General features: G+C 38.5%; 1 protein-coding gene across 1 annotated transcript in view; it reads left to right on the top strand.

Moving 5' to 3' along the window:
- The window catches only part of LOC127224676 (bile acid-CoA:amino acid N-acyltransferase), a 1,166,658-nt gene that overhangs the window by 430,441 nt on the left and 712,845 nt on the right, over positions 1 to 23,372 (top strand). The gene's annotated exons all lie outside the window — the stretch shown is intronic.

Here is a 23,372-nt window from a genome sequence, read left to right as displayed (position 1 = left end):
TGATGCCTCCTGAAGTTCTTTTATTGTATAGGGCTATTTTGGCTATACTGGGTCTTTTGTTTTTCCATATAAAGTTGATTATTATCCTTTAAAGGTCAGTGAAGAATTGTGGGATTTTAATGGGGATTGCATTGAATCTGTAGATTGCTATTGGCAAGATTTCCATTTTTACTATGTTTATTCTACCTATCCAAGAACATGGGAGATCTTTCCATTTTCTGGTATCTACTTTAATTTCTTTCTTTAGAGTCACAAAGTTCTTATTATATAGGTCTTTTACTTGTTTGGTAAGCATTACACCAAGATACTTTATGTTGCTTGTGGCTAATGTAAAGGGTGATGTTTCTCTGATTTCTTTCTCTGTCTATTTGTCGTCTGGAAAAAGTAGGGCTACTGATTTTTTTTAGTTTATCTTGTATCCTGCTAGTTTGCTGAAGGTGTTTATCAGCTGTAGGAGTTCCCTGGTAGAGTTTATTGGGTCGCTTATATAAACTATCATATCATCTGCAAATAGAGACAGTTTGACTTCTTCCTTTCCAATTTGGATCCCCTTGATCTCCTTTTGTTGTCTTATAGCATTAGCTAGAACTTCTAGTACGATATTGAAGAGATATGGAGAGAGAGAGCAGCCTTGTCTTGTTCCTGATTTTAGAGGAATTGGCTTAAGTTTCTCTCCATTCAGTTTGATGTTGGCAGTTGGTTTGCTGTATATTGATCTTATTATGTTTAGGTATATTCCTGTTATCCCTGACCTCTCCAATACCTTTATCATGAAAGGGTGTTGAATTTGTCGAAGGCATTTTCAGCATCTAGGGAGATAATCATATGGTTTTCTTTTTCAGTTTGTTTATATGGTGGATCACATTGATAGATTTTCATATGTTAAACCATCCCTGCATTCCAGGAATGAAGCCTACTTGGTCATGGTGGATGATTTCTCTGATGTATTCTTGAATTCGGTTTGCCAGTATTTTATTGAGTATCTTTGAATCGATGTTCATCAGGGATATTGGTCTATAGTTTTCTTTCTTAGTTGTGCCTTTGTGAGGCTTGTGTACCAAGGTTATTCTGGCCTCATAAAAAGAGTTTGGCAATGAACCTTCTGTTTCTATCTTGTGGAACAGTTTGAGGAATAGTGGTATTAGTTCTTCCTTGACTGTCTGGTAGAATTCTGCACTGAATCCATCTGGCCCTGAACATTTTTTTGGTTGGAATGCTTTCAATGACTGCTTCTGTTTCATTGCGGGTTATAGGTCTATTTAAGTTGTTTGTCTGTTCTTGATTTAATTTTGATAAACGTTAGTTATCCAGAAACTTGTCCATTTCCTTTGAATTTTCAATTTTTGTGAAATACAGATTTTCAAAGTATGACCTGAAAATTGTCTGGATTTCCTCTGTGTCCGTTGTTATGTTCCCCTTTTCGTTTCTGATTTTGTTAATTTGCATGTTCTCTCTCTGCTTTTTCATTAATTTGGATAAAGGCTTGTCTATCTTGTTGATTTTCTCAAAAAAACAACTCTTCGTTGCATTGATTTTTTTGTATTCTTTCCCTGGTTTCTATTTTTTTGATTTCAGCCCTCAAGTTGATTATTTCCTAGTGTCTACTCCTATGGGGTGAGTTTGCTTCTCTCTGTCCTAAGGCTTTCAGTTGTGCTGCTAATTCTCTTATGTGACTATCCTCTGTTTTCTTCATATGGGCACTTAGTGCAATGAACTTCCCTGGTAGCACTGCTTTCAAAGTGTCCCATAAATTCAGGTATGTTGTGTCACATTCTCATTGAATATTAGAAAGTCTTTAATTTCTTTCTTTATTTCTTCTTTGACCCAGGATTGGTGCAATTGCACATTGTTCAGTTTCCATGAGTTTGCAGGTTTTCTGCTATTTGTGTTGTTGTTGAATTCCAATTTTAAAGCATGGTGGTCCGATAAGATATAGGTTTGGCCTTTTCATGGTGTCCCACATTTCCTAGATGTTTTCTGTTAAGGATTTGTTGGATTTATGATTTTCTTTGGTCGATGAATCTATTTCTTCTAGTTTATCTTCTGCGCCTGAGATTCTCTCTTCAATCTCTTGAATTCTGTTGGTTATACTTGCATCTGTAGTTCCTGATTTTTTTTTTTTTTGCCCAGTTTTTCTATTTCCAGTATTCCTTCGGTTTGTGTTGCCTTTATTTTCTCTATTTCAGTTTTCAAGTCTTGAATCTTTTCCTTCACCTGCTTGTTTTTTCTTGGCTTTCTGTGCTTTCTTTACTTTCCTTAAGGAATTTGTTCATTTCTTCCACTTTTTTGTTTGTTTTTTCCTCCATTCCTTTAAGGGATTTTCTCACATCTTCTTTGAGGGCCTCTATCATTTTTATGATGGTAATTTTTAAATCGTTCCCTTCTACTTCCTCTGCTTTGTTGTTGTGTTCCGTTCTAGTTGGTGTAGATTCCCTAGATTCTGGTGGTATCATGCTTGTCTTTCTGTTGTTAGGTGTTTTCTTGTATTGCCGTCTTCCCATAGCTTCTTCCAGTTGGTGGGGTCTCCCCCTCTCTCTATGTACTTCCCTGGTGGGCTTATGTGGGTCAGAGATTCAATATCTATAGCTCTGGGTGGTCCAAGCTCTATAGGAGGTCTCTCTGCAGACAGGGACCCAGGGATCAGTTCAGGGCTGAGGATCCATTAGAAGATGCCAGTAACCAATGGCTCTAGCCAATGGCTCGCATAAGAGGACAAAGGCTGAGCTGAAACTTGGGAAGGTTTTGCAGGATAGTGAGATCTCACTAGAAACTGGGACTCTCCAGCTGAGGCCTCTTTGTTTAGCAAAGGCCCTGCTTTTGGCAAGCACTTTCTTTCTTAAGTGTCTTTCAGCCATTTTAGATTCCTCCATTGAGAATTCTCTATTTAGTTCCATATCCCCCTTTTGTTTTCTTTTTCCTTTTTATTTAAATTTGAAATATGGTTTTTTACATGTCAATTCCAGTTCCCTCACCCTCCCATCTTCCCTGTTCCCCCCACCAATCCCCAACCCATCACCTTTCTGCTCCCCAGAGAGGGAGAGGCCTTCCATGGGAAGTCTTCAAAGTCTGTCATATCATTTGAGGCAGGGCCTAGGCCCTCCCCCATGTGTCTAAGCTGAGAAAGTATCCCTCTATGTGGAATGGGCTCCCAAAGTCCAGTCATATACTAGGGATAAATACTGATCCATTACATAGACTGCCCAGTCCTCATAATTAACACCCACATTCAGGGGTTCTGGGTTAGTAGTATGCTTGTTTTCCAGCTATTAGAGTGGGGTGCATGGGTTCCCCTTTGTTTCTCCCCCTGGGGTACTCCAGCCTGGTCTTGACCCCTTTGCTTATCACTCCTCCCTCTTTGTAACTGGATTCCAGGAGTTTGACTATTGTTTAGATATGAGTGTCTGGTTCTGATTCAATCTACTGGATGAAGACTCTAGGATGGCATATAAGGTAGTCATCAATCTCATTATAATGGAAGGTAGCCTCTCCACTATTGCTTAGATTATTAGCTGAGTTCATCCTTGTAGATCTCTGGGCATTTCCCTAGTGCCAGATTTCTCCTTAAATCTATAATGGCTCACTCTATTATGATATGTCTTTTCTTGTTCTCCTCTATTCTTTCCCTGTCTCAATCTTCCTGTTCCCTCATGCCCACCTAACCCCTCCTCTTCTCCCATTCTCTTTTGCCAAACTCCCTCTCCCCTCCCTTCCTGCTCCCAATTTGCTCAGGAGATTTTGTCCCTTTCCCCTTCTCCAGGGGACCATGTATGTCTCTATTAGTGTCCTCCTTGTTTCCTAGCTTTTCAGGTAGCATGAGTTGTAAGCTGGTAATCATTTGCTCTATGTTTAATATCCATATGTGAGTGAGTACATAGTGAGTACATACCATGTTTGTCTATTTGTGACTGAATTAACTCACTCAGGATGATTTCTTCTAGTTCCATTCATTTCCCTACAAATTTTAGGATTCCACTGTGGTTTTCCACTGAGTAGTATTCCATTGTGTAATTGTGCCACATTTTCTCCGTCCATTGTTCAGTTGAGGGGCATTACATGCTCTGACTATTACAAATAATGCAGCTATGAACATTGTTGAACAGATGTCCTTGTTGTATGAATGTGCATCTTTTGTGTACATGCCTAAGAGTGGAATTACTGGGTTTTGAGGTAGACTGATTCCTATTTTCCTTAGGAACTGCCATACTGATCTCCAAAGTGGCTGTCCCAGTTTGCACTCCCACCAGCAGTGGAGGAGTGTTCCCCTTTCTCCACATCTTCTCCAGCATAAACTGTCTTTGGTGTTTCTGATTTTAGCCATTTTGACAGGAGTAAGATGATATATCAACATTGTTTTGATTTGCATTTCTGTGATGGCTAAGGATGTTGAGCACTTTCTTGAGTGTCTTTCAGTCATTTTAGATTCCTATTTAGTTCTGTACCCCACTATTTAATTGGATTGTTTTGTGTTTTTGTAACTAGCATCTTGAGTTCTTTGTATGTTTTTTTTTAAAATCAGCCCTCTATCAGATATGGGATTGGTGAAGATCTTTTCCCATTCTACAGGCTGTCATTTTGTCTTGTTGACTGTCCTTTAATTTACAGAAGCTTCTCAGTTTCAGGAGATCCCATTTATTAATTATCAATCTCAGTGTCTGGCTACTGGTGTTATGTTCAGGAAGCAGTCTCCTGTACCAATTCATTCAAGAGTTCCTTCTCCTCTAAGAGGTTCAGTGTGCCTGGATTTATGTTGATGTCATTGATTCATTTAGACTTAAGTTTTGTGCATGGCAATAGATATTAATCTATCTGCAGTCATCTACATGCCAGCATCCAGTTATGCCAGCACCATTTGTTGAAAATGCTTTCTTTTTTTACAATGTAATTTAATTTAAGGTTCTTTGTTAAAAATCAGGTGTTCATATGTGTGTGGGTTAATATCAGAGTTTTCAGTTCAATTCCATTGGTCTACCTGTCTGTTTTTGTGGCAATACCAAGCTGTTTTCAGGACTATAGCTCTATAATAGAGCTTGAAGTCAGGAATGGTGATGCCTCCAGAATTTCCTTTATTGTACAGGGTTTGTTTGGTTATCCTGGGTCTTTTGTTTTTCCATATAAAGTTTAGTATTGTTCTTTCAAGGTCTGTGAAGAATTGTGCTGGGATTTTGATGAGGATTTCCATTTTCACTATGTTGATCCTACCCACTGAAGAGCATGAGAGATCTTTCCATTTTCTGGTATCTTCTTTAATTTCTTTCTTTAAAGACTCAAAGTTCTTGTTATACAGGTCTTTCATTTGTTTTGTTAGCATTACCCCCAAGAGTTTTATGTTGTTTGTGGCTATTGGAAGGGTTTTGTTTCTCTAATATCTATCTCAGCCAGTTTATTGTCTGTATATAGTAGGGTTACTGGGTTTTTGTTGTTGTTGTTAATCTTGTATCCTGCCACTTTGCTGAAGGTGTTTATCAGCTGTAGGAGTCCTTTGGTAGAGTTTTTTCAGGTCACTTAAGTGAACTATCATATCATCTGTAAATAGTGGAAGTTTGACTTCTTCTTTCCAATTTGTATCACCTTGATCTCCCTTTGTATCTTATTGCTCTAGCTAGAACTTCAAGTACAATATTGAAGAGATATGAAGAGATTGGACAGCCTTGTTTTTTCCTGATTTTAGAGGAATCACATTGAGTTTCTCTCTCCATTTAGTTTGATGTTGGCTGTTGGTTTGCTGTATATTGTTTTTATTATGTTTAGGTATGTTCCTGTTATCGCTGATCTCTCTAAGACTTTTGTCATAAAGAGGTATGGAATTTAGTCAAAGGCTTTATCAGCATCTCGAAGATGATCATGTGGATTTTCTTTTTCAGTTTGTTTACATGGTGAAGTACATTGACGAATTTTCATATGTTGAACCATCCCTACATCCCTGGCTTGATGCCTACTTGATCATGGTGGATGATTTCTCTAATGTGTTCTTTGATTCAATTTGCCAGTATTTTACTGAGTATTTTTGCATCAATGTTCATGAGGGATATTGGTCTGTAGTTCTTTCTCAGTTGTGTCTTTGTGTGGCTTGGATACCAATGTAATTGTAGCCTTGTAAAAATAATTTGGCATGACCCTTCTGTTGAACATTTTAAGGAGTATTGGTATTAGCTGTTCTTTGAATTTCTGATAGAATTCTGCACTGAAACCATCTGGCCCTGGGCTTTTTTTTTTCAGTTGGGAGACTTTTGATGACTGCTTCTATTTCATTAGGGGTTATAAATCTATTTAAATTGCTTATCTGTTCTTGATTGAATTTTGGTAAGTGATAGTTATCCAGAAAATTGTTCATTTCTGTTGAATTTTCAAATATTGTGGAGTACAAGCTTTCATAGTATGACCTGAAGATTCTCTGGATTTCCTCCGTGTCTGTTGTTATGTCCTCCTTTGTAAGGAGTAGGGTTTTTCCGCCCGCCGCCGGTCTTGTCCCGCCGCCACGCCAGCCACAAATAACACACTGAGACTCTGTATTTGATATATTTCTGTTGGCCAGTTACTTGTTTCTTATCTGCTAGCTCTGTATTAATTATTAGCCCATTTCTATGTATTTCCACGTGGTCTTACCGGAAGCAGAGGAATGGCGGTTCTGTTCTCTCCAGACTCTCCATCTTGACCCTCCTTACTACTTCCTCTTTCCTCCTTGTCTCCTAGTCCCTCCTATCTTCCTTTCCTATTGGCCAACAGTGCTTTATTAATTAACCAGTATGAGAAAAATATACAGAATGACATCTCCCATCATCTCCTCTTTTCTGTCTAAATAAAAAGGGTTTTAACCTTAACATAGCAAAATATATCACACAACAGTTATCAAATAAGAATCACAGTTAACAATATTTAGTCCATTAACATTTAGCAAGACTAAAAGAAACTATGCTATCATCTATCCTACATTTGTGAATCTAAAGTCCTATATGTAACTTATCTTTAAGCTTAACTAAGGAAAACTATAACCATAACTACCTGTCTTCAACTCCTTCAAAGACCATAGAAGGATAATATATAAACTCTAGAAAAGACAGAGACAACTCACTGCCTGGTCACCCAAAGTTCTTTTGTAATCTTCCATCTTCAGCCCATAGGCCATAGTGTGTTTGGCAGACTCTTCAGCAAAGCAGGAAACTTTAAACTGTCTTCTTGTATTGGCAGTTTGTCAGTCACTTTTCTTTGTGTCCTGCAGACTGTCTAGCAGACTCTTCCATGAAGCAGGAACTCTGTAGCAATGTCCTTCTTGAATTAGCAGTCACTTTTCTGTGGGTCCTGCCTGTCCAGTTTATACAGCATAAAGTCTCAAACAGTCCAGGCAAGAGTAGTATCTTGTCCAAATGGGTAGTCTTGCCATATTGAAGGCAAACTCCATTATGAGTTTCTTCAATGTCCATCTTCCATCTTCCTTTCTGGTGCAGGTGGTATTGCCAAGAGCAATTATGTCTCATTATCACGAAAATCCTAAACCATTTTAAATGCCATATATTCTGTAGGTCTTTGAAAGGTTTGAAGAATGCCTATCCATCTCAAATACATGTCTGTATATTTTAAATGACTTAACCATAATATCTGACTATCATAGGTACTATCTATAATCTGTATTGAATTATACATTACATTTCTAAATGAGCTATATAAACACAATACCTAAACAAGAGGAGAACTATACATATCACAAAATTGACCTTAATTGTATCAATAAATGAAAATCCATTCCAAAACAAAATATTCATATCTACACCATAATTCCCTTTTTACCTTTAAAAAGAATTGGCTATGATCATTAACCATTTATAACCAAGTCCATTTAAATGAAAACAAACATTTATAGACAATATTTGGGAATTTGGGCGTCGTTCTTTCCAAACTAATTCCAGCTGGTAAAGGGCGCTGTCATGGGGGATTCTAAGAAGACACAGAAATCTTGGCTGTAGTCTGCAAGGCTGCCTTATTCAAGCTGTTTTGAATGTAGGATCACCTGGTACTCTGTTTCAGGCGGTCTGGCTTGAACAAACCACATTAGACTGGAAGGAATCCACAGCTTTTCATTTTCTGTGGGAACAAAAATAGAAATCCTTTTCCCCAGTAACTTTTCCTTGAACTTAAATTTTGGAGTCAAAGCATTTTTAAAATATATGAATTGAATTAATCCAGCAGCATTTCCTTTAACAGTTGTTTCCTTAGCAGTCAAAAAATATAAAGACAATATAATACCGTACAGTATCCAGATTCTCTCCATCTGTGGCTTTTTTATTATTCTGTTTCTTTTCTATTTTTTGAGACAGGATTTCTCTGTGTAACTCTTATCTGTCCTGGAACTCACTCTGCATACCAGGTTTACTTGGAATCACAGAGATCTGCTTGCCTCTCCTGAGTGCTGGGATTAAAGGTGTGTGCCACCACACCCAGCTCCTCTCTGTCTATTTAAAACCATTTTATTCCTTTTCTCTCCCAAGCCTACATATATTTTAGAACATATGTAAAACTTTAGTGTTTTTTCTTAATGTGAATCTGTCTTTACTGTATATCTTTATCTTTTTATAGCCACGAGTCTTTTATCTGGTAAACAACAACATTGCTGAAATGAAAGTCATAGTTGTTCCTGCTGCTTTTTACCAAAGATGGCTGTGGCTATTTTACCGCCAGCATTGAGAGCTGTGGTTACTGCCTTGATCTGCACTGCAATCCAGCCCCATGATGCCGGCTTGGAGATGTGGTCCCTGCCATTGCCAGTTCTCATACACACCAATGAATTGTTAGCAGAGTTTCTTAAAAGCCTTTTGGTTTTTTGCTGCTTATGCCAAGTCAGGAATCATCCCTTAAAGGAGCTGCGCGATCTGCTTGCCTCTCGCAAGTCAGAGTCCAACCGAGAAAAGTGCTGCTACCAAGAAACCTTGCTTGTCTCTGTTCTTTTGTTTCTAAAACCCTTTTTTAAGCTTTTGTTAAATTTTAAGTGAAAGTCCTTATTAGCCATGCGGGCACCATTTGTAAGGAGTAAGGTTTTTTCCGCCTGCCGCCTGGTCTTGTCCAGCTGCCAAGCCAGCCCCAAATAATACACAGAGACTCTGTATTTGATACAATGCTGTTGGCCTGGTTACTTGTTTCTTATCTGCTAGCTCTGTCTTAATTATTAGCCCATTTCTATGTATTTCCACGTGGTCTTACCAGGGAGAGGCGGCTGGCGGTTCTGCCTTCTCCAGACTCTCCATCTTGACCCTCCTTACTAATTCCTCTTTCCTGCTTGTCTCCTAGTCCCTCCTATCTTCCTTTCCTATTGGCCAACAGTGCTTTATTCATTAACCAGTATGAGAAACATATACAGAATCACATCTCCCATCACTCCTTTTCATTTCTGATTTTGTTAATTTGCATGTTCTCTCTCTGCCTTTTGGTTAGCTTGGATCAAGGTTTGTCTATCTTGTTGATTTTCTCAAAGAACCAACTCTTTGTTACCTTGATTCTTTGTATTTTTTTCCTAGTTTCAGCCCTCGATTTGATTATTTCATGGCATCTACTCCTCCAGGGTGAGTTTGCTTCTTTTTGGTATAGAGCTTTTAGTTGTGCTGTTAATTCTCTCGTGTGACTATTCTCTAATTTCTTCATGTGGGCACATAGTGCTATGAATTTTGCTCTTAGCACTACTTTCAAAGTGTCCCATACATTAAGGTATGTTCTGTCTTCATTTTCATTGAATTCTAGGAAGTCCTTAATTTCTTTATTTTTTTTTTCCCTTGACCCAAGAATGGTACAATTGTTCAATTTCCATGAATTTGTAGGTTTTCTGCAATTTGTGTTGTTGTTGAATTCTAACTTTAAAGCATGGTGATCTAATAAGATACAGGGGGCTATCCCAATTCTTTTTTTTTTTTTTTTGTATTTGTATTTGTTGAGGTCTTCTATGTTGCCAACTATGTGGTCAGTTTTAGAAATGGTTCCTGTGGCACTGAGAAGAAGCTATTTTCTTTTGTGTTTAGATGGAATGTTCTATAGATGTCTGTTAAGCCCAATTGGGATATAAGTTCTATTAGTTCCTTTGTTTCTTTGTTAAATCTGTCTGGTGTTCCTGTCTAATGATGAGAGTGTGGTGTTGAAGTCTTCCACTATTGATGGGAGATGTCATTCTGTATATGTTTCTCATACTGGTTAATAATAAAGCACTGTTGGCCAATAGGAAAGGAAGATAGGAGGGACTAGGAGACAAGGAGGAAATAGGAAGTAGTAAGGAGGAGTCAAGATGGAGAGTCTGAAGAAAGCAGTATGCCGCCGGCTCCCCGGTAAGAGAAAAACACAGATCAGCAGAAATGGGTTAATAATTAAAGGCAGAGCTAGCCGATAAGAAAGTAACAGGGCCAACAGCATTGTATCAAATACAGAGTCTCTGTGTGTTATTTGGGGCTGGCACAGCGGCAGGACAATACCAGGTGGTGGGAGGAAAAACCGAACTCCTTACAAATGGCGCCCACGTGGTTAATAAGAACTTCCACTTAAAATTTAACAAAAGCTTAAAAAAGGGTTTTAGAAGCAACAGAACAGAGACAAGCAAGGTTTCTTGGTATCAGCATTTTTCTCAGTTGAACTCTGCTTTGCTAGAGACAAGCAGATATTCGCGTGGCTCCTTTAAGGGAAGATTCCTGACTCAGCATATGTGGCAAAAACCCGCAAGGCTTTCAAGAAACTCTGCTAACAATTTATTGGTGTGTATGAGAGATGGCAATGGCAGTGACCATATCTCCAAGCCTGCAGAATGCTTTCTGGGTGGCAGCGCAGACCAAGGCGGTGAGCACAGCTTTCTGTGCTGGCGGTAAAAGTACCCGCCACCATCTTTGGTAAACCGCGGCTGACACAGCTATGACTTTCATTTTAGCAATGTTGTTGTTTACCAGATAAAGGACTTGTGGCCAGACAAAGATAAAGATTTACAGTAAAGACAGTTTCATATTAAGAAAAACCTCTAAAGATTTACAGTGTGTTTTAAAATATACGTAGACATGAAAAAAAAAATGGTTTTAAAGAGACAAAGAGGAACTGGGTGTTGTAGCACACGCCTTTAATCCCAGCACTCAGGAGACAGAGGCAAGCAGATCTCTGTGATTTACAAAGTAAACCTGGTATGCCGAGTAAATTCCAGGACAGATAAGAGTTACACAGTCAAAAAATGAAAAAATAAAAGTAAAATAAACAGAGTAATAATAAAGCCACGTAAAGATGAAAAGCACAGAGAGAATCTGGTTACTGTATGCTATTGTGTTGTCTCTACATTGTTTGACTGCCGAGAAAATAACAACAACTGTTAAAGGAAATGCTGCTGGATTAATTCAATTTATATATTTTAAAAATGCTTTGACTCCAACATTTAAGTTTAAGGACAAGTTACTGGGGAAAAGGATTTCTATTTTTGTTTCCACAGAAAATGAAAAGCTGTGGATTCCTTCCAGACTAATGTGGTTTGATCAAGCCAGGCCCCCTGAAACAGTCGCTGATGATCCAACATTCAAAACAGCTTGGACAAAGCAGCCTTGCAGACTACAGCCAAGATTTCTGCAACTTCTTAGGATCCCCCATGACAGTGCCCCCTATCAGCAGGAAGTAGTTTGGAAAGAACGACGCCCAAATTCCCAAATATTGTTTATAAATGTTTGGTTTCATTTAAATGGACTTGGTTATAAATGGGTAATGATCACAACCAATATTCTTTTTAAAGGTAAAAAGGGAATTATGGTATAGATATGGATACTTTGTATTGGAATGGATTTTCATTTATTGATACAATTTAAGGTCAATTTTGTGATGTGTATCTTCTCCTTTTGTTTAGGTATTGTGTTTATATAGCTCATTTAGAAATGTAATGTATAATGTAGTACAGATAATAGATTATTATCTATGATAGTCAAAGTTTAGAGTTAAGTTAGTTAGGTTTTTCAAGATACACAGAGATGTATTTGAGATAGATATTCTTCAAATCTTTCAAAGACCTACAGAATATGGCATTTAAAATGGTTTAGGGTTTTTCTTGACAATGAGACATAATTGTTCCTGGCAACACCACCTGAATCAGAAAGGAAGATGAAGATGGACATTGAAGAAACTCGTTATGGAGTTTGCCTCCAATATGGCAAGACTAGCCATTTGGACAAGATACTGCTCTTGTATGGACTGTTTGACTTGATGCTGTATAAACTGGACATGCAGGACCTACAGAAAATTGACTGCTGACTCAAGATGGACATTGCTACAGAGTTCCTGCTTCATGGAAGAATCTGCCAGACAGTCTGCAGGATACAGAGAAAAATGGCTGACAAACTTCCAATACAAGAAGACAGTTTAAAGTTTCCTGCTTTGCTGAAGAGTCTGCCAAACACACTATGGCCTATGGGCTGAAGATGGAAGATTACAAAAGAACTTTGGGTGACCAGGCAGTGAGTTGTCTCTGTCATTTCTAGAGTTTATATACTATCCTTCTGTGGTCTTTGATGGAGTTGAAGACAAATAGTTATGGTTATAGTTTTCCTTAGTTAGGTTTAAAGATAAGATACATATAGGACTTTAGATTCACAAATATAGGATAGATGATAGAATAGTTTCCTTTAATCTTGCTAAATGTCAATGGACTAAATATTGTTAATTGTGATTCTTATTGGATAACTGTTGTGTTATATATTTTGCTATGTTAAGGTTAAACCCCTTCTTTTTATTTAAACAGAAAAGAGGAGATGATGGGAGATGTCATTCTGTATATGTTTCTCATACTGGTTAATAATAAAGCACTGTTGGCCAATAGGAAAGGAAGATAGGAGGGACTAGGAGACAAGGAGGAAATAGGAAGTAGTAAGGAGGAGTCAAGATGGAGAGTCTGAAGAAAGCAGTATGCCGCCGGCTCCCCGGTAAGAGAAAAACATAGATCAGCAGAAATGGGTTAATAATTAAGACAGAGCTAGCCGATAAGAAACTAGTAACTGGCCAACAGTATAATATCTAATACAGAGTCTCTGTGTGTTATTTGGGGCTGGCTTGGTGGCGGGACAAGATCAAGCAGCAGGCGGAAAAAACTGTACTCGTAAGGTTTCGTGTGTGACTTGAGTTTTACTAATGTTTCTTTTACATATGTAGATGTCTTTGTATTGGGGACATAGATGTTAAGAATTGAGACTTTTTTCCAGTGATGAATATGAAATGACCTTCTTCATCTCTTTTGATTGATTTTAGTTTGAAGTCTAATTTGTTAGATATTAGGATTGCTACACCCGCTTGTTTCTTGGGTCCATTTGATTGAAAAGTCTTTTTCCACCTCTTAACTTTGAGGTGACATCTGTCTTTGAAGTTAAGGTGTGCTTCTTGGATACAGCAGCAGGATAGATTCTGTCTTCATATCCATTCTGTTAGCCTGCATCTTTTTATAGGTGAGTTAAGACCATTACAATTGAAGGATATTAATGACCATTGATTGTTAATTCTTGTTTAGGATTCCCCCCCCTCTTTTTTTTTTTCTGAAGTGGGATGATTGGGATGATATGGGATGATATTTTGCCTATGTTTTTGTGAGTGTAGTTAACTTCCTTGGGTTGGAGTTTTCCTTCCCAGTCTTTTTGTTGCATTGGATTAGTGGACATATATTATTTAAATCAGGTTTTGTCATGGAATATCTTGTTTTCTCTGTTTATATTAATTGAAAGCTTTGCTAGGTATAGTAGTCTGGGCTGACATCATGGTCTCTTGGTGTTTGTAGAATATCTACCCAGGACCTTCAGTCTTTCAGGGTTTCCATGGAGAAGTCAGGTGTAATTCTGATAGGTTTGCCTTTCCATGTTATTTGGCCCTTTTCCTTTGCTGTTCTTAATATTCTTTCTTTATTCTGTATGTTTTGTGTTTTGATTATTATGTGGTGAGGGGACATTATTGTGATCCTCTCTATTTGATGTTCTGTAAGCTTCTTGCACTCTTCTTGGCATGTCTTTCTTTAGGTTGGGAAAGTTTTCTTCTATGATTTTGTTGAATATGTTTTCTGTTCCTTTGAGGTGGGTTTCTTCACCATCTTCTATACCTATTATTCTTAGGTTGAGCCTTTTCATGGTGTCCCACATTTCCTGGATATTTTGTGTTGGGGATTTGTTGGACTTAATATTTTCTTTGGTCGATGAATCTATTTTTCCTACTGTATCTTGAACGCCTAAGATTCTTCCGTCTCTTGTATTCTGTTGGTTATGCTTGCATCTGTAGTTCTTGATCATTTGCCCTGCTTTTCTATTTCTAGTATTCCCTCAGACTGTTTTGTTGTCATCATTGTTGTTCTTTTGTTTTGTTTTGTCTCTGTTTCATTTTTCAAGCCTTGAAAAGTTTGAATTGTTTCCTTCACTTGTTTGGTTGTTTTTTCTTGGCTTTCCTTGTTGGTTTTGTTTGTTTGTTTGTTCGTTCGTTTCATTTTGTTTTTAAGAGATTTGCTTATTTCTTGTGTGTTTTTTGTTTTTTTTGTTTTGTTTTGTTTTTGTTTTTGTTTTGTTTTTTGGGGGGGTTCTTTTCCTCCACTTCTTGATTTTTGTTTGTTTTTTCTTTCATTTCTTTAAAGGAGTTCCCTATTTGCTCTTTAAGGGTATAAAGTTGTTTTTATGGTCATTCTCTTCATCTGTGTTGGGATGTTCAGGTCTTGCTGATGTGGAGTCACTAGACTCTGGTGGTGTCATATTCTTTTTTCTGTTTTTGAGTGTGTTCTTACTGTGTTGTTGTCCCATCCCTTCTTCCAATGGGTGTCATTGGGGTCTCTCCCTCTCCTTGTGGTTACAGGTCCAAGGTTTTCTTCCAATGGGTACAAACAGGTCCAGTACTCCAATGGCTCTATTCTTCCCCTGGGTGGAGGAGAGACTAGCGCCATAATGTTGGCAGACTCTGGATGGCCCAGTCTGCTGGGACTGGTTCACCTGGGGGTAGTCCCCAGGTCTCAGTAGGCTCCAATCTACTTGATGAGTTTTTATTAAGACCCTAGTATTGAATTTTTCCCAACTACTGTCTCTGTAACTGAGGTAACGACTGTATTAATTTTCTCGTTTAATCCGTTTGCATTGGATGTTAAACCAACTTTATGTTCCAGTTATAATGAACCACTTGGTCGTCCTTCACACATTTCAAGCCACAATTATGATGTTTTGTTTCCTTTCTTTTTTTCTCAAAGTGGAGTTACATAAACCATTTTATACTCTTGTCTATTTTTAGCAATAATGCAGATAGTGAGAGGGGAGAGGCATGTAAGAGTATTGAGCAAACCCCCTGCCCTTTTCAAACTTACAGTTCATGGTGAGGGAAGGCTAAACAATAAAAGTAAAAATAAATAAATGACAACTTTAAAACTGTGTAATAGAGGATACGATATAATTTTCAGTACACATAATGCCATCTGAAATCTGCTTTAACAGTAAGGTAAACACTATCTCATGAAACTTCAAGTTCAGAGGCAGGACAAGCTCAGGACACATATTAATTATCATTTCAGCAAAACCCTCAAAATCCTAAATGCCTTCCCTGTCAATTCTGTGTTCTGTGACATCATCTACACCTAAGATGGATTTACCCTGCTGTTACTATTGTACTACCAGTGAGATCATGCTTATGGGTTTGATTCATTTTGGAGATCTTGGAACACTAAAATCACCGATTGCCCTTAGGATGGCATTTCTGTGGGTCAGTTAAGCTCTGGAAGACACATTCACTGTCTGTGGTTTGGGAAGGCAAGAGTAAGACAGAGTAGCTATTCCTACATATTACTTGGCTGTTACTTCTGATGACTCATGGGGAAGATAAGTTTCTTTAAAGCTGTGGCTATTTTCCAGTTCCCTGTTTTAGGCATGTTGTAGACAGTGACTAAAGTGACAGCCTTGACCATAAACCATGGCCATGATTTCAATAGCCTGGCTCCTTGTGTTCTGAGACTACTGCCAAGTTCTATGGTGACAGTGGGTTCTTAGTTCTGACACATCTCCAGAAGTGGCCTTGGGGGTACCAATTGTCCTAGTGGGTTGATGCGCTATTAGTCTGAGAGTTGTTTCTGTAAGTCTAGTCTAGAATCATCTTTGTATTAAATTTCTTCCTTCACAAAACACTCACTGTAGTTACCTTTGCTGAGAGGAAGCTTGTGTAAGATCTAGGTGTCCTCACCCTGTGCCAAGTAAACTTATTGGCCCCAGGAGAGATACTTTTGCACTCCAGGAATGCTTTGCAAAAGGGAAACATAAATTGTCAAATTATCCATGAAGGTGTTCTGGGGGGGGGATCAGTTCTGTGTGTGAACTGTGCTTACAAAGTCCTTCTGAGAGATCGTGAAGAGTGCTGTTATATAAGAACTTTATTGCTTCCCTTGCCTCATTTACCTCCTGGTAGCTCCTTTTCATTGCCCAAAAACTAAAGTTAGAAAAACAGAAGAAGAGTAAGCATGAAGGGTGGAGAGAGATAAAACCCGAAGTGTCTATTCTCTTCTCCAGTTGCAACTCAGCTGCCACAAAGAAGCAGGGCTGAATAGGGAGACAAGGATAATATGAATAAATAAATGACCCAGAGACTGATACTTGAAGTTGATATATCAAACTTGAAGTTGAACATCAGAAAAGAAAAGCAGCCAACCACTAGCTTCTTACCTCTGCCTCAGACTGAAAGGGCTGATCCTATCTCCATGAACTCTCACCAAGCCTCAGACTAAAACCTTTCCTCAGGGTGGATGGAGAACTAATGCATCTACTAATTCCTTGCTTCTGTCTTATATCCTTCCCTAATGTTGGGATTGAAGATGTGAGCTACAATTCTCTTTTAGACTGTTTCACTCTTGTGTAGATCTGGGTGGCCTTGGACTCACTGAGATCCCTCTATCTCTTAATCCTGAGTTTTAGGATTAAAGGCATGTACCACCACCTTATAGCTTCTAGTTGCTGGGATTAAAGGTTTGTGCCTGGCTTCTATGGCTTGTGGCTGACTTTACTTTCTCAGGCAAGCTTTAATAAATCATAACTAATATATCAACACAGACAAGGGTCTACTTTGAACTAAAATTAAGTTTATCAGTATTATAATGGACATAATTATTGAACTGTGCTGTTTTGGCTTAAACTGATCTTTGGATCTTCTATTATGTAAAAATAAATAGCAATGTTATCAGTCCTACTAGAATCCAAGTGAGATGGTCGAACAAGCCCCATGTCTTAAGTAAGCTTGAGGATAAACAAGGGCTCTAAAATAAAGACCAGTTTCATGTCATGCACTGGGCTTAACTATTTTCAAGGCATTGCCTATAAAACTGCCTGATAGTTACCTATTAAAAGGAGCACTTGTGCAGTTTACCATCTTTCCCTACATCTCTTTTCCTACTTTCTTAGAGAAAGTTGTGGAATTCTCTAGCCTTTAAACAATTGTTTGCTTCAAGGGTTGCTCAGTTACCAGGTGATCAGCCCCTCCCTTTAATATCTCTTCCCCATTTTGACAAAACACAAATGCATGCGAGCTCCATGGTGCTTAAGTAGAAGGCTGCAGCTCGTCATTTCCCTTTGGAGAAGGAATGCTGTGATGAAATGATAATATATTCTGTTATCAAGGTCAATTGTTGCCTTCAATCATCAAGGTGAAATCAATAATCTCTTCCTTTTCTCATAAGATTGTTGTGTGTATTACGTTGATTAATATTTGAGAGAGTGCTTCTCAGAGATCAAGGCCTGTAGAATCCTCTTGGTTGACTCTGAATCTGATTTGAACTTCACTTCATGCAGCTCTGTCTCTAAATCTCAGACTATAAATGCAGAAGGTCTCAAGGTGCAAAGTATAAACCATCATTGAGACATTGAGTGTCAAAATGCATTTGGATTAACTGGACCTTATGTGCCAAAGAGAAATGGATGCTGGGAAGGAGATAAATGCTTGAAGAAAGTTAAGCCAGATTGGTAATCAATAGCATAGCTAATCATTTCCCATGAAAGAAATTTACTTTTTACTGAAAATGAATAAGTTGCTGTTAATGGCAAGATGTATCACTCTATTAATATAACTTCAGTGAAATCCCATTAACTTTACCTGCCTCACTTCCTCTATCTTTAAAATGGTGGTTATGGTTCTACTTGATGACTTTTATGACTGCCAAATTAAAAGTTATGTTCCCTGTGGGAGAGATGGACCTGTGGATTTTAATAACATCTTTCTCTCCATGCAGCATTGCCAGCAATAGGAAGTCCCTAGGACCTGCACATGGGCATGAATGCATGCTGGTGCAATGGAGATTATATTTATGAGTTTGTAAGATAGCATTAATAATGTCCCTTGTCTGCTATATTACCTAAAAATGTTTTTCTTCTATAGTTTGCAAGAGGAAATCATTCCTATAACTTTACAAACAACTTTCAAAACTAATTTTAATGGGAGCAGGGAGGATTGCGATGATAATAATGGACATTTAGAGGGTGATTTAGAAAATCAAGTCTGAGGTTTTATGGCTGTGGAAATGAAGAGAAGTCCCATGTATGGCCAGATTGTGTGTGCAAAGAGGCCAAGACAATATGAAGCAGAGTTGCCTAAAGCTCCCAAGAAAATTGTTTTCTTCAAGGCCTGGTTTCAAAGCAAAAATTACAACCAATGAAACTGACCTTCAGTCTGGCAAGTGTGTCTGCCAGTAAGATGGCAATTTTTTTCCAAACTCTGCTTTTGTTTGGAGCTTCATTTGTTATGCTATCCAATGTAGTTAACGCTATGTTCAGAATCAAAGATACTCTTCTGAAGTCAGGTACATTGATATTTGCATTACATTCTACTAGATGTTGGGTGTTCATGGCTGAGAACAAATAGTTGGCACCCTCAAGACATCTTTACAGAGTAATATCTACAGAATAACCCTCTCATAGATGCCAGCATGCTGGAGAAGTTTCCTAGAAATGACACATCCAGGAATTCTCAAAGGGCTTCCTGGAGATGTAATGGGGAGAGCACTATATGCTAAGAGCCTGGAATATAAACTTACAGTAGTTAGTGCCCTCTCCAGATCCTCAGAGCTGGCCAATTCTGTTCCCAATATCCTGTTCTATTATATTGACTTGGAAGGTTTTTGGAGCCACTTTATTCAAACATACAAAAAGTCAGAAGTGGGAAGGGGTGTACCACTCCATATTAAGGTGTGACTAAGGGTACAGGAGTAGGAAAGTGCATCCCCTTTGCTTTGAAGCAGGACATTAAAAACTAAAACTTGCCACATATTTTCCAGTAAGATCAGTTGCTGCTCCCTTCTTCAGGGCTTCCAGAAACTGCACGCCTACCTGGGGTTTTCCATTTGTGCCACTGCCTTACTGGAAATGTGCTTTTACACGGTCATTGCACAAAACCCCTCATGGTAGTTTGAATGAGAATGGTCCCCATAGACTCCTGTGTTGGGATGCTTGGTCCCCAGTTAGTAGAACCATTTAGGAATAACTGAGTGGTGTGGCCTAGTTGGAGGAGGTGTGTCAATAGGAGTGGGCTTTGAGGTTTCAAATGCCCATGCTAGTCGTCCAACCAACCTACCCCTTCTCCTGCTGCTGCTGCTGCCTGTGAATCAGAATACAAAGCTGTGGACAATTGCTCCAGCACAGCACCATGGCTTCCTGTTTGCTGCCACATTTCCCACCATGATGATAATAAACTAGCCCTTTGAAACTGTAAGCAAGGTCCAATCAAATGCTTTCGCTACAGGTTAATTTCATCATGGTGTCTCTTTAAAGTAATAGAACAGTAACTAAGACACTTTCTTCTCTTGGTCTTTTGCTGTTTGAATTTTGGTGGGGTTTTCTTGCTGTGTAGTCCATGTTGGCTGCCAACTCACTATATGGCCAACCACTCCCACCACTGCTCCTGCCTCTACCCTCTACCATCCCAGTTCTGGGATTATAGGCATGTAACACCATGGACAGCGTCAAGGTCTTAAGTAGAGATAAAATAGACTATGTCTAAACTCTCAGTAACTGTTATTGATACAAAAGAAAATCATCGTGAAGGGAATATAAGGACATGCTCATGTTCACGATGCTGTTATTATTCATAATAGCTAATGTGTAGAGCGATTTGTGTCTATTCACAAATCAATGGGTAAGAAAAGCATGGTAATGTACATTATACAGTAGCGTCTTATACAGCTTTCACATAGAGCAAAACTCTAACACATATTATAAGAAAGATGAAATTTGAGAAAGTTGAGTGAAACAGGCCAGTTACAAAAGATCAATTACGATATGTGGTGGTTTCGATGAGAATGGTGTTCATAGACCCATATATTTGAATACATGGTCCTCGGGTGGTGAAACTGTTTAGGAAGAATTAGGAAATGTGGCCTTGTTGGAGTAGGTATGTCACTGAGAATGGACTTTGAAGTTTCAAAAGCCATACCATTCCCAGTTCTACCTATCTACCTGTCTGTCTGTCTGCCTGTCTGTCCATCTATGAATCTCTTTCTTAGTCTAAGATATAAACTCTAAGCTACAGCTCCAGTGGCATGATTGCCTGTTGTTGTCCATACTAACCCTCTGAAACCTTAAGCACCCAGATTAAATGCTTTCTTTTATAATTTGCCTTTGTGGTGTTTTGTCACAGCAGTAGCAAAGTAACTAAGGCATTGCATAACTCCATTTATATGAAGGACTAGGGAGTCAGATTCACAACATCAAAGGGTAGAAGGGTATTTGCCAGGAAAAGATGGGTGGAGAGTTATTCTGTGGTGAGAAAGTTCCAGATTGCAAGAGTAAATAATTCTCTGAAGGAATCGTGGTGATAGTTGCACACCATGTGAGTATATTTGGTACTAATCAACTAAATACTCAAATACAATTAGTAAATGCTGTGTTATTAGTAGTTTACATCAATAAAAACAAATGGGAAGAGGAGAGTTATTTACAAAAACTGGAATAATTGACTTGGAGAAAATTTCTGGAAACCCTGGCTCAAGGCAACAGTTGTATTAATCTCAGTCTCCAGAACAAGTGTAAAAGATAAGAGTCAAATGCCCTTATTGCAATTGATAGGATGCTATGACACAGGAGCAACAAGGTACCAAGAGTATCAGGGCAAAGTGGAAGTCAGACACCAGCTACAGTGCAAAATTTTATAACAAGTTTGTCATCATCTCTAGTGCTACAGATTGAATGTATGTGCAACCAAACTTTTTATGTAAAGATCTAATCCCCAGTGTGATAGTGTGGGGGGGGGTGGGTATGGAGGTGACTAAGTCAGGCATTCCTCTTATCAAAGAAGCTCAAACCATCCCACGAAGGCCCAGCCAGTATGAGCAAAGGAATAGTCACCAGATTCCAAACCTTCTAGCACTCTGATTTTGTGCTGAAAAGTTCTAGAAGTGTGAGGCACAGTTCTGATGTTTATATGCCATCAAGTTCATTAGTCGTCAGGTAGTTTGTTACAAATAACCAGTGGGAATCTATAAGTTACCAAGGGATTCGCCATCGAGGAAGCTCAGTGCATGATGCTGTTACAACTTCTAGGAAAGATGGCTTGCATACAAATCCCCCTATCATACAGGCAAGATGTGATACTACCCTATAGAATACACAAACCACAAACCAGATATGGTGGAAATACAGACTAGCAAGAGACTGTTTTCAGATGAAGAGCTTACAGAAGCTGATACTAGGTGAACAGAAGCATAGAAATGGTGTATTGCAGAACATAATCACCCAGGGATTAGGAGGAGCCACGGTACACTGCATAAATGCCATGGTGTATTGCTTAAAGCATCTATCAACTCCAGCTCATTCTGCGACTTGCTCAAGTGTTACTCACACTTAAATGTCACATGCAGATGCTCAACACTGAAAATATTTCCAAGATACACAGAGTGGTTTTTTACACATATTCACAGGTATACTCCTGTTTAGAATCTCCCAGTCTCTATCTGATTGGCCATCTCTACAGTGCTGAAGGAGAATTTTGGAAAAGCCAAGCTCCTTATTGATCATAATCCATGAATGTGGCTCATTTGTATTTTAAAGCCAAAAGAATGAAAAAAAAAACCTCTTTAACTCAATTCTCCCCCATAGTTTGTTGGTTTCTTATCCTGCTGAGTAGCAATGCATCCTGCCCATATTTCAGCAAAACCTCCAAGTCACCATCAGATCTTGCTTCCTCTCTGTACCTACATCCAATTAATCACTGTATCCTGGCATACCTGCATTATTTACATTTCTCACTTAACTGTTCTTCCCACCTTCCTTCATGTCTATTGCCTTAATTCTGACATGACCACTGCTCAATGAGACAACACTGACAACTTCCAAAACATAACTCACTCAGACCTGTAACTGGAATTTTAGGGTAAAATCTCTGGCTTTATCTGGCCCAACAGACTTAGTTCAGTCATCTGTCCCATCCTGCCAATTAAAGGGGTTAATAACAGTGAAAAGCAGAGAGAGAGATTTACTAAAAGTAGCCACATTTGTAATAAATACATGTTGGTTCCTTTCTCCAATAAAGCTAAGTCAACCAAGATATACCAAGGGCATCTGTAATGAGTCTGTGAGAAATTCTGGAGACAGTACAATTAGGGATCAGGTGATTCCAGCTCCTTCTCCAGGATGCTGACATGGGCTTTAGGTTTGAATAGAACTTGGGAAATGAGCAAGAGACGTACATAATTAAACAGTCCTAATCAAGGCATGGGCTAGTTGATCATTTGGTGTTGCTGCTGTGACATGGTTTGAAAAAGGATTTACTACTTTCATCACTTGAAGGGACTAGTGTGATTCCTTTGAGATGATCACCTCTGCTCTAACATACAACCTCACCCTTATGGATAATTTCCCTCATCAGAGGAATGGTCTGTCCTACAAGGTTCAGCTCTTCTTAGAATCAACGATGATTGCAAGTTTAGAACAATGACTTACCTCTATGCCTTCAGCCCTGATAAGGTAGATATGTCACATAGACATGCCTCCTTAGTGATGACCTTGTTTAGGCAGAGAGTCAAGGGACTAATCCAAAGTCAAGGTAATACAAATGAAAAGCCAGATGCCAGGCTCCATCCTATGTTTTTTGTTATCTTATGGAATCAAGTGAAGGTTCAATCAACATTTTAGGGTAGAGCAGTTTCTGAATGTCTATTATATACCTGCTTCAACTAGATTTCCATATCCCAAATGTTGCAGTAGACTATGAACACAAAGAAAAGCTGAAAAATTAAAAAATCACCAATGATTATAATTTCCACTAAATTAAATAAATATTTTATTTTGTCCTCATTCCATGCCCATGTTTAGCCAAACCCTCATCACTTCTTGATACACATCACTCTCTCATCTCTCTAATGTTACTTTCTCCAATTCCTTTACCCAATAAAGCTAAATCAAGTAAGAGATAATATT

The sequence above is a fragment of the Phodopus roborovskii genome, unplaced genomic scaffold (genome assembly GCF_943737965.1).
Source record: "Phodopus roborovskii unplaced genomic scaffold, PHOROB, whole genome shotgun sequence".
In the NCBI taxonomy this organism is placed as follows: domain Eukaryota; kingdom Metazoa; phylum Chordata; class Mammalia; order Rodentia; family Cricetidae; genus Phodopus; species Phodopus roborovskii.
Note: the sequence above shows the minus strand (reverse complement) of the source record. Positions and strands in the feature narration are given on the sequence as shown.